The sequence below is a fragment of the Rhincodon typus genome, chromosome 5 (assembly GCF_021869965.1).
Source record: "Rhincodon typus isolate 14 chromosome 5, sRhiTyp1.1, whole genome shotgun sequence".
NCBI classification, from domain to species: Eukaryota; Metazoa; Chordata; class Chondrichthyes; order Orectolobiformes; family Rhincodontidae; genus Rhincodon; species Rhincodon typus.
In genome coordinates, this window is record NC_063336.1 from 61,206,710 (window position 1) to 61,218,734 (window position 12,025).

Sequence of the window (12,025 nt, forward strand, 5' to 3'; positions counted from 1 at the left end):
TGTAGAGCTGGATGAACACAGCAGGCCAGGCAGCATCAAAGGAGCAGCAAAGCTGACATTTTGGGTCTGGTCACTTCTTCAGAAATGATTTCTGAAGAAGGGTCCAGACCCGAAACGTCAGCTTTCCTGCTCCTCTGATGCTGCCTGGCCTGCTGTGTTCATCCAGCTCTGCACCTTGTTACTTCATAAAATGTTAATGAGGCTGTCAATGATGGAAATAGGTGTCTCCCTTCTCGCTAGCAAGAATCTTGTCTCAACGTCCAACACTTGGATGGAAAATGAGACTTTTCACTCCCAATTTTCCCAAATTCCTTGCCACGGCCCACATTACTCAGGGGACTAGAAAGACTCTGTCCTTTCACTTCAACTTCTGACATGTTGAAATCATAGGCTAACACCAACATGTGATGTGAAGGAAATGCTGGGATCCTTATAGCTCACGTTAAAAAAAAGACTTTCAAAGCTGCTTCTATCTCCCTGCTCCTCTCACAAGTCCTCAACCACAATAAAAGGTCAGGAGATGGAGATGGCAAGCTGAAGCAATTTTTAAAAAATCACAGCTTATGAAAGGCCCAGCACTAATAACTCGTGGGGATTCACACTTGCATGATATTAGTGTTCCAGCTTTGCATGAAAATGGAGTAAGGACAGAAACATGAGCCTAGAAAGGAAAACGGCACAAGGGTGGGTAGGAGAGAGCCAGAGGCTACATCTCAGAGACATAAACAGAAGTTGCTGGAAAAGCTCAGCAGGCCTGGCAGCATCTCCGAAGAGAAATTAGAGTTAACATTTCAGGTCCGGTGACCCTTCCTTAGAGGGTGGAGAGGAAGAAAGGTCACAATTCAGAGATCAAGGAGTGAAGACAGCCCATAACTCAAAGAATCAGGGAGTGGGTGGGGCTTCATATTGGAGGGTTGAGGAGAGGGGAGGGTCTCACGTGATCAATGAGCAGGAGGCTCGGAAAGCAGGCTGATTGATAAAAGGGAAGAACTGAAGACAGCAAGTTACATTTTTCTTTCATATTTTTATTTTATTTTATTTTGAAAGTGACTTTCTTTACCAATATAGGAATTTCACAGTGTAAAATATTTCAATTTTGAAGCTGTAATGTTTTAATTTTTTTTTCTCTAAAAAGGAACACCCTACAAAACCTAACTACAGTTTTGCTATTGTTTCCTATGAGAATCAATGTTTGACCTAATCATTTTAGTCCAATATTTCTCTTTTTGGAACTGGAGAGAGATGGAAATGTTATAGATACCATCCTGTTGAAAAAAAGGGGAAGGGATAAGTGGAAGAAAAGGAAAGGTCATAGATGGGTTAGGGAGAAATATACCATCTTGCTCAAGCTCACAATTCTGTCCTAGGTCAGTGAAGTGTTGCAGTGAAGTTTGGAGAAACCACATTTTCCAATCACAGCATTCCAGACTCAATTCGGAGTTAAACAGCTTCATATCGGAAGCTTTATCCTCCGTTTTATTTTTTTCTTTATTTGCTTGCCTGTATCTTGTTACCATGTTCATCTTCAGTCTGAGCTGACTTTATTCTGCTAATTGTATCTACTCTGAACCAATACTTTGTTGCTTCTCTACAACCATTACAACTCCCTGTGCCTTTTGCTTCATGACACCTTCAAAGTTTAATATTTTTTGCTCTTTAACCTTCTGCTGACCTTCCCTTTTGTTCCACTTGCCCTTCTCCTTTTTTTTAAACAGCATAACATCTATCTCATTTCCATCTTTCTTCAGTTTTGAAGGGCAGAGAATTGAAATATGAACTCTGTTCCTCTCCACAATGCTGCCAGACCTGTTCACTTTCTCCAGCACTTGGAGTTTTTGTCCTGTACCCTTGCATCTAGTGAATCACCAAGTGTACAATTCTCCTCTAACTGAGAAACCCTGTGAAGTTCAAGTGTGTCAGCTGGCGAATGCACAAGTTAGATCAAGACACAGTGAATGTTCTCAACACTGTTGTCCTCTTCCTCTGCTGGCTGTGGACATCAGTATTCTAAGCAGCTGCAATGAAGCAGACAGAAAAGTGGTATTTTGTGATGTGATGGAGTGGATAGGGAATGAAATGAGCCTTAAAATATTCAGTAGATTGCTAACAGAGTGTGTGCGTGTGGCAAGGAAGAGATCAGTAAAGACAAATGGAATTAGATACAATGAAGTCATAAATTGCGCAGAAATGTGGCAAATGAAGTTCAATACCAAGACATCTGAGGTGACACATTTTAGTCAGAAGAATATGTGGAGACAGTATAAAATAAAGGATGCAACTCTAAAGGGTCATAGAATCATAAAGCAAGGAAACAGACTCTTTGGTCCAGGCCGACCATGTTCCCAAACTAAACTCGTCCCACCTGCCTGTGCTTGGTTCATATCCCTCTGAACATTTCCTATTCATGAACTTATTCAGATGTCTTTTAAATGTTGTAACTGTACCTGCATCCACCACTTTCTCTGGCAGTTCATTCCACACACGAACCACTCTCTGTATAAAAATGTTGCCACCCATGTGTTCTTTAAATCTTTCTCTTCTCACCTTAAAAATATGCCCCCTAGCTTTGAACTCCCCCTCCCTAGGGAAAAGACCCTTGTTATTCACCTTATCAGTGTCCCTCATGTATGCAGGAGCAGAGAGAGAATTTGAAGGGACTGGCGTTTAAAAATAGGTGGTCTTGCCAAAACTATAGAAGACAATAGTTAAACCACAGCTGGAATACTGTAAACAGTTTTGGGCTTTATCAACTTTAGGAAAGTTGTATTGGCATTGGAGGTAGTTCACAGAAGGCTCACTAGGTTGGTCCTACGTATGGAGGGATTGTTTTATAGGAAGAGGTTGGTTTGGTCGAGCTTGTACTCATTAGAGTTTAAAATAATTGTGAGGCGAACTTATAGAAACATTTCAAGATTCTTTGGGACTTAACAGGGTAGAAGAGGAAAGATTGTTTCTCCTTGTGGAAGAGTCTAGGACCAGAGGGCATTATCTCAGAATATGTGGTCACCCAGTTAAAACAGAGTTGAGAATTAATTTCTTCTTTCAGAGGGTAGTAAATCTGTGATATTCTTTACTGTAGAGTGCTGTCGAGGCTGTGTATACTCAAGATTGAAAAAGACAGATTTTCAATCAGTAAGGGAATCACGGGTTATGGCAAAAAGGGAAGAAAGTGGGGTTGAAGATTATCAGATCAGCCATGATGTCAGCAAATGGTAGAGAAGACTTGATAGGTTGAATGGCTTATTTGTGGTTCTATGTCTTCTGGTCTACGTATTATGTGCATAAGTCATTAAAGGTGGCAAGACAGATTGAGAATGTAGTTAATAAAATATATTGTATCCTGGAATGTATCAATAGGGGCATAGAATCAAAAGCATGGCGGTTATATTGAAATTATATAAAGCACTAAATCAGCCTCAGTTGGCATATTGTGTCCACCGCACTTTAGGAAGGATATACAGGCATTGGAGAGAGCGCAAAAGAGGTTTACAAAAATGGTTGCAGGGATGCGGAATTTCAGTTTTGGGGATAAATTGAAAAAGTTGGGTATGTTCTTCTTGGAGAAGAGAAGGCTGCGGAGATCTTGAGAAGTGAAAACCATGAGAAGTCTGGGCAGAATAAATTGGAAGAAAGGAGTGGGGCCAAAGAGCACAGATTTAAAGCAATCAGTAAAAAAGCAAAAATTGCATGAGAAATTATGTTTTTACGCAGGGAGCAGTTAGGTTCTGGAAAGCAGTTCCTGAGAGTATGGTGGAGGCAGAGAGATAGACTGACAGTTATTTGAAAAGAAAGAGCATGCAGGGTTGTAGCAAGATACAGGAGAATAGAACTAAGTGAGATACTTATTTGGAAAACTCATGCAAGACACATGTAACAATTCCCTCATTCTATTCTTACATCTTACCAGTGCCCACAGTTGCTGGTCTTCTGCTTCCCATTGTTTCAGTACTCATTTCAAGGGGCTGGAAGGTGTACAGGCAAGCTCTTCTTCCTCCAAAGTTAGCCTGATGTTGTGAAAAACCTTTCCTTGTGAGAAAGAATCTGTGTCAATGGTAGTCTTGTGTGGTGCTTGGAGAATGTGGACGTAATCATAGGTTAGCTTGTCTGTGAAAGGTAAATTGTGTGTAAGTGAGGGTTACAATTAGTGTGAGTATATGAGTGTATGATAAGAAGTAGGTTTATTGAAGTGTAGTACAGTGGTTGCAGGACAGTGTAGTAGGGTGGGGGAGGGCATTTTTTTAGTGTCATGAGAGTTGTAAGTAATGATTAGGAATGGTGCAACTATAATGAGAAATAACTTAAGCTATCTACTTACCTTAACAGCTCTGGTTATTAAATCAATTATCTTTTTTCTGGTTCACATTGATGTTCTTGGCGCATTTCTCCTGGCTTTCATATTCTCAGCAATTTTTTCCCAGTATCTCCTTGGAGAAAGCTTGGAGAGTTTCTTAAACCCAAGAGAAAAGCCCTGCTACTTTCTGCTGGGTGCACTAAGCTTCCCGGTACAACGTTGGTGCCTGCTCATTTCCTCCTTCGTCCATTTGTTCATCATATTTTTGCACAGTATTTACAAATAAATTACACTTTCCCTTTAAAAGATTCTCGCTGCTACATTCCTGATATTGCCTCACTCCCCCTCACTGGGTATTCCTACTGGCATACAGCTAATGAACAACATTGAATCTACACATGAATCATAGTAATCATTATGCAGCATTCAATATCTGTACTGGCTGCATTGGTAATAAATAGTGTAGGCGGTCTGTGCCTCTGGTGTGCAATCTGATGTTTCAGGACAGTGTCTGGTGGACAAACCTTACCATTTCCACAATTATGTGACAGTCTCTCAGGTTCCTCCCATTTACTGTCTGACAGCTGGTATTACTGTGGGAATTGTTCTTTCAGGCCAAGGAAACACCCCAAAGGGAAAAGATCTAATAAATTATTACAAGACTTCTATTTTGTCTTCAGTGTTTTTAACCGAAATGCTTTATATCATTGTATTTGTTACTTGAATCAGCTAAAACACTGCAAAATTGATGGAAACAAAAATATCTCAACATAACTATTTAGTTTAAAGGTTACCTATTAAAACATGAGCCAAATCAGAAGAAATACAAATTTGTAAGTAAGAAAATAAAAATTACTCTGTCCTTTAAACAAGTAAAATGAACATGTCTCCACTGATCAGCCTATTTGTTTCTGTTTGTTAGTGTTCTGTGCAAATGTCTTTAAATAGCAATGAGAACATAGCAGAGAAAACTAGGCACTTTGCCAGCTTAGACAACCAGTCTTTGCACTGCTGTAGGGTGAGGAATAGGATTTGACCTTTAGAATGCCAGAGATTTCAACAAGATTGTGATTCACAGACACTTTCAGGTCCTTTCAAATGTTACTAATTGATTGCACTTTATATTTAATAAATAATATCCGAGGAGCCTCTTGTGAGGGACAACTATGAGTGGTACACAGGATAAAGAAGAAAATAACATGAGAAATTAGAAAAGAAACACCACATAGAACTGTAAAATTGTAAAAATTTATTAATCTGTTAATTTGCAGTACTTTTTAGTTATAAATGTGTTTGCTAATCATTTTCAAAATCATTTGCCACTTTTGTAAGGACTATAATACAATGCAACATGTGTTTCTGCATTACAGTGTTTCTCATGTTTACAATTACATATTAAACTTGGACTGGGTTCCCAAAAGACACAGATAATTTAAATCTTCAATTATTCCACCTGCCTTCAATCAATTAAAAAATGAGTGAAATGAAACCATCAAAATTGGAAAAAAGTCTGTGAATATTGAGAAACATTGAAACATTATGGCTCAGAAAGAGGCCATTCATCCATAGTATCTGCGGTCTCCAAAAAAAAATTAAAAGGTAGCTGCCTATCTGAATTTCACCTTCCAGCATCTGCTCCATAGTCCTGCAGGTTATAATATTTCAGGTGAAGATTCAAGTCCCGTTTAACCAAGTTGAGGGGTTCTGACTCCACTGTCAAACTGGACAGTGAATTCTAGATACCCACCATCCTTAAGGTGAAAATGTTTAACCTCATAGTGTCATAGAGAGTCGTAGAGATATACAACAGGGAAACAGATCCTTTGCTCCAACTCGTCCATGCTGACCAGATATCTTAAATAAACCTAGTCCCATTTGCCACCATTTGGCCTATATCCCTCTAAACCCTTCCTATCCATATACCCATCCGGGTGCCTTTTAAATGTAATTGTACCAACCTCCACCATTTCCTCTGGCATGACTCCTCTAACCTTCTACCAGTCATCTTAAATCTCTGCCTTTGGTAATTGGACTTTCTTCCAGGGGCAATATGTTTGTTCTCTCTATCCAAATACCTCATTATTTTGTACACCTCAATGAAGAAGGCAGATCAATCTCATTACCAGAATGAGTAGATGAGGGTGGCTGTGCTGAATGCAATCCATATCGAGTCATAGAGCATACATGGGAACAGACCCCTCTGTCCAACTTGTTCCTGCTGACCAGATATCCTAAATTGAGCATTTGGCCCATACCCCTCTAAGCCCTTCTTATTCATACGCCCATCCAGATGCCCGTTAAAGGTTATAAATGTACCAGTCTCCACCACTTCCTCTGGCAGCTCATTCTATACATGCACCACCATCTGTGAAAAAGTTGCCCCTTAGGTCCCTTTTAAATCTTTCCTCTCTCACCTTAAACCTATGCCCTCTAGTTTGTGATAATGGACCGAGAAGTACATGGGAATGGGTGACTGTACTAAAAGCAACCCATGTCATAACATCAGAGATAGCAAGAACTGCAGATGCTGGCGTCAGAGATAACAGTGTGGAGCTAGAGGAACACAGCAGGCCAGGCAGCATCAGAGGGGCAGGACAGTTGACGTTTCTGGTTGGGACCCTTCTTCATAACATGGTGTGGGGTGGGTAAAAAAACATGGAAAGATCAGCTTGTCACCTCTCTTGCTGAGGATTGGGCAAGGAGTGACAGGGGAGGCTTTCCTTGATCAAAATTCCCATAAGGATACTTTAGGGCATTTGCCTCAGAATATAACATGGGTATGTTGTCTGTTGGGTCATACCTTACCTGGGCTAGTGATCATTCTGTGAACATTTGACTAAGTTCTCCAATTCTTAATGTTTAAACACTCCTATTTTCTCCACTATAACAACACTAGAGTGATGATGAGAGCTACAGAATGTTAATTTGGAAAGTTGAGCCTTGGTACTCACACAATTGCAAGGAGAGGATACCTATTGACCACAGCTGTTAAATTTGAACCATCAGGGGAAAAGCTAGAGTGTTAATCATAAGGGCCATTTTTACCTAATTTGTTGAGTGGGTAAAACTATGGGATCAGGTGAAACATGGATCATACATCCTGACCTATAGGGACAATTTTAAATTCACCTACCTATTGGGAAAATGATGCAATTAGATGTACTATATTTTTTAACCCATCTGATTTGAATCTACATTGAGATTATTGAGAAATAATGGGCAGGCTGTGAAATTATGAGTTCACAGACCCATGGGTTTCCCATCCCATGGGCAGAATCTTTGGCACTCTATTGCAGTACATTTGTATGTGGGAAGGGTATTTAATTAACCAGGATGGTGATGTACCTGAACTCCACTGCCTTCCATCTCTGACATTCCCATCTCCACCTATTAATGGCCACGTAAAGTCCTCTTGTGCTACTGCATGGATTAACCCAGTGATGGCCATCCTATTGTCTCATGGAAAACACAGCAGGTGGATAGGCTAGTAAAACCAGCTTATCACCTACCGTGGTTGGGATTAAATGAGTGGGGGCATTCAGTGGCTAACAGAAGAACTTGACACTGGGAAGGGAACGCCCACTGAGACCTACCCCAGCTCTTTCTGCTGACCTTCCCTCCACGCTGTTCCTTATGACCTCCCATCCTGTAAAATCCTTTTGGAGATTACCTACCTGTCACGTGGATCAGTCCTCCATCGTGGAACCTGATTATCTATCATTCAGACAGCAGCCACCACCTCTCCAATAGTGTTGCTAGGTAGAACAGCTGCTGGCCTCTGATTGGTCAACAGCTCTTGATAATAAGTGAGACCCTTGCCTCAGAATCCACTAAAAGCCTCAATGGTGACTTCTTCACTGCCTGGTTGGCTTGTGGTTCATTGGACCTAACCAAAAGGAAGCACGCAAGGAGACCATTGAGATGTTGAGATGTTCTGACTCTGTAAAAGCAATTTAGCTCATTTCAGCTCTTAGCCCTTTTTCTGTAGACTTGTAAATTTATTCTTTTCATCTGCTTTTCTCATTCTCTCTTGAAAACCATACTTCAATTTCCCTCCAGCTCATTCACAGGCAGTGTATCCAGGTAGTAAACTCTCACTGGGTTAAAAAAAATCTTTTGATTCATCTGATATTGACTTTAAATCTGTAATATCTGGTTTTTGATCCTTCTGACAATGGGAACAGTTTCTGCATCATTCTACTTCTCTCTGTCCCTGTTTATCATGATTTTGAACAGCTCCATCAATTCTCTTCTTAACCTTCCATCTCCTAAAGAGATCAACCCCAGCCTCTCTGAACTATTTATGTGACTGAAGTCCCTTATTTCCCAAACTATTTGTTTGATACTTTTCTGCATCTTCTGTAAAGTCTTTGCACACTTTACAAGTGTGTACAGATTTGGTTTGACCTCAACTATAATATTGTGTCCAGATCCATTGATTTTGTACTCTATGGGTTGGATCTTTGCTGTTCAGGCAAGTAACTTGTCTTGGAAAAATTTATGACTCTGGGGATGGGGCAGGTTGGTGGTAGGTGCAGGATAGAGTCAGATTCATTTCCACTGGAAGTAGATCAAAGGTGTCCATAGGTATCTGAATGCCAAAGTGGGCTGCTTAAAAGGCCTAACTTGGTTCTGAGAGATTTTACCCCAGTCTTTTTGTTAAATTTTATGTCCTCGAACCAGCAACCCTCATAACCTATCAGCTCTATCCTCTCACCACTCCATCCACAATGGACCCTGATAACATCAATAGCAACTTATGTCCAGCACCTAACAGGCATTTCATGTCCTTACATCATGTTATTGCTAACTCATGCCAACCCATCCACACTCTTGCCCCTTACGTCCTCCATGCCAACTCACTCAATACCCATCAAGTACTGACCTCAGGAGTAATGTTAGAATGAAATAAAATGAAGATCTAAATGTCTATCATAGCCTTCACCATATTGAAAAAGCACCCATACATTAAACCCTTTAACCATTTAAAATCTTCTCACATGCTTAATTCCATAAAAATAAAAAAAAACTTTTATTCATAACTGCATCTAAAATAAAGCTAATCCACAAATAATCTCATTGAGCTGTCAAATAATTATAACTGTGGAAAGCAACCAAGCAGTCATCATTACCTAATGATAGCCCTTAGGGAAATGTCAACAACAAGATACTGTAACTGTTTTCAAACATTCAATTCTTACTGACTGTGCAGCCTGTTTGCTTTTTAAATTTTAAAGGGTTGGAGATTCAAATCACTTCAGTCCTATAGATCTTATCCAACCTTCAAGAGCTTTTTAGGTCTAAACTAAAAAGTAATGACCTCCATATTCTGGGTTAATGCTCTTGCTACAGTGGAAATGGAATCTATATTTGAATTTAATACTGAGCTCAAATGACCCTAAGCTTTGGGGTTCCATTGTGTGTCAGTCATGGTCCACCCCTTTCCCCTACTAGTGAAGATAGAATCAATCTAAAGTAGAGATGGGAATTCCACATCTGAGACTCATCTGAGTCCACATCTGAGACTGGTTTTAGAAGTCCTCAGAGTCCCCACAACAATCCAGCCCAGGTTTTCTAACAACCCCATATGCCTTTTTAACCACTTTCTCAAACTAACCCGTGACCTTCAACAATTTATGTTGATATACACCCAGGTACCTTTGTTTCTGCACTTTTAGAATTGTATCATTTAATTTATATTGCCTTTCAATTTTGTTTCTTCTGAAATGTATCACTTCACATTTCTCTGTGTCCAATTGCATCTGTCATGTGTCTGAACATTCTGTTGGTCTGTCTAAGTCTGCTGATGTCTATGACTATCCTCCTCAGAGTTCATTATACCGTCAAGTTTTGTGTCATTTGCAAAGTAAAATTGTGCCCTGCCTATCCAAGTCTAAATTAAGGAGGTTAACATGAATTTCAAATGTTGCTCAAGCTTCTTATACTACTGAGATGGATCAAACCACTGAGATTTGTAATAGCTATGAAAAGCCAAGAAACTAAATATGTACTACAACCAATGGAAGACAATCACGCTGGTCCAGTCGAACCTTCATAACAGTGGGCAATAATATAAAATTCAGACAGTTCTACAATCCTCCAATGTACGTACTGTGGCTCCAACTCCGTCCTGAATGACTTTACAATGAAATTAAAAAAAGGGCAGTGGACATGTAGACTGATTCAGGGCAGAAGGAGAACCAAATACAACCCAGATTAAAGTTGACCTCTATCACTTCATTCACGGATGAAGTATCACTTTACAGACTGGCAACTTATCAGTATGTTTTCAGTGTAATATAACCATGCAGATCAATATCAGTTCACATTAAAAGAACTAATAAATAGTTATATCGGTCACAAAAAGGTTTTTGTTCCATGACATAATTTCTTGCCAGCTGAAGCTTTTTTTTAAAAACCAGTTTATCACTTAAGAACTGTTTATCTTATAATATAATCCAAAAGACAAATAGAAACTAATTTGTACTTACCTTTAAAATAATGACAGTGTAGCCAAAGAAATAAAGAATAAAATAGCTGTCAAATGCTTGTTTATTTTCACATGGGAAACAGCACCCATATTTAACTGGTATGAAATTACACAAAGTTGTCAACAATATATAAGATCGAATGAATAATTCTACGTGGAGTAAGATATCAATTTCAGGAAAGGCTGTTGGGTATTCTGAATGGCAGGAAAGAGAGAGTAATGGTGGAAAGTTGTTTATCAGACTGAGTGAAGGATTATAGAGCAGTTCCTCAGGCATCTGTAGTCAGAACTCTGTTCTTCCTGATATATATGTTGATGACCTAGACTTTGCTGTACAGTACTCAATTTTAAACTTTGTGAGCACCAAAAACTTGGATGTGTTCTGAACTATGGGGGACATAGACTTTAATTTTAATATGTCTAAGACTGATTGGTGGAATGAGCAGACAAGCCCAGAATGAGATGACAATAAATGCAGAGAAAAGTGATTTATTTTGATAGGAAGAACACGAACTGACAAATAAAAAGAATTTTTACAAGAGTGTAAAAATGAATTATCCATTTTGTATTTCCATCATTTGATTTGAATATCTGTGACCTTAAAAGACTAAAATGGTTTTAAAAAAGGAATGTCTACTGTGGTCACCTGACTAGATTGATTCTAGATCATGAAAAAAATTAATAATCAAAAATCAGTCTGAACTAAAATTGTTAAAAGGCATTGGAACTCAAATCTGTGTTTCCTGCTTAATTCACACCGATCTGGAAGTTTCACACATTGAGATAGAAGTTGCCCGATTTAATCAAAGTTTATAAGATCCTGAATGTTCTTGACAAGATGGATGTGGAGAAGATGTTTACTCTTGTGGGTAAGTTCAAAACTAGGCAAAACTTATAAAATTAGGAGTTGCCCTTTTAGGACAGAGATGAGGACTTTTTTTTCACTCAGACTTTGGAATTCTCTGTGAAAATGAGGCAGGATCATTGAATATTTTTCAGGAGATAAACTGATTCCTGTTAGGCGAGGGAATCTCAGGTTACTGGCAGTAGACAGGAATGTGGAATTTGAAACTCAAACCGACCAGTCATGATCTTATTGAATGGGGAAACAGACTAAGGGCTGAATGGCCTCTTCTGGTTCCAATTTGTATATTTGTGTTGAAGTTAGGATGTTTGGTGACTGTATTGTTGGAAGGCCCAGAAACTATAAAGGAGTTCAGAATGTAGGTTAATGGCAGATTTCT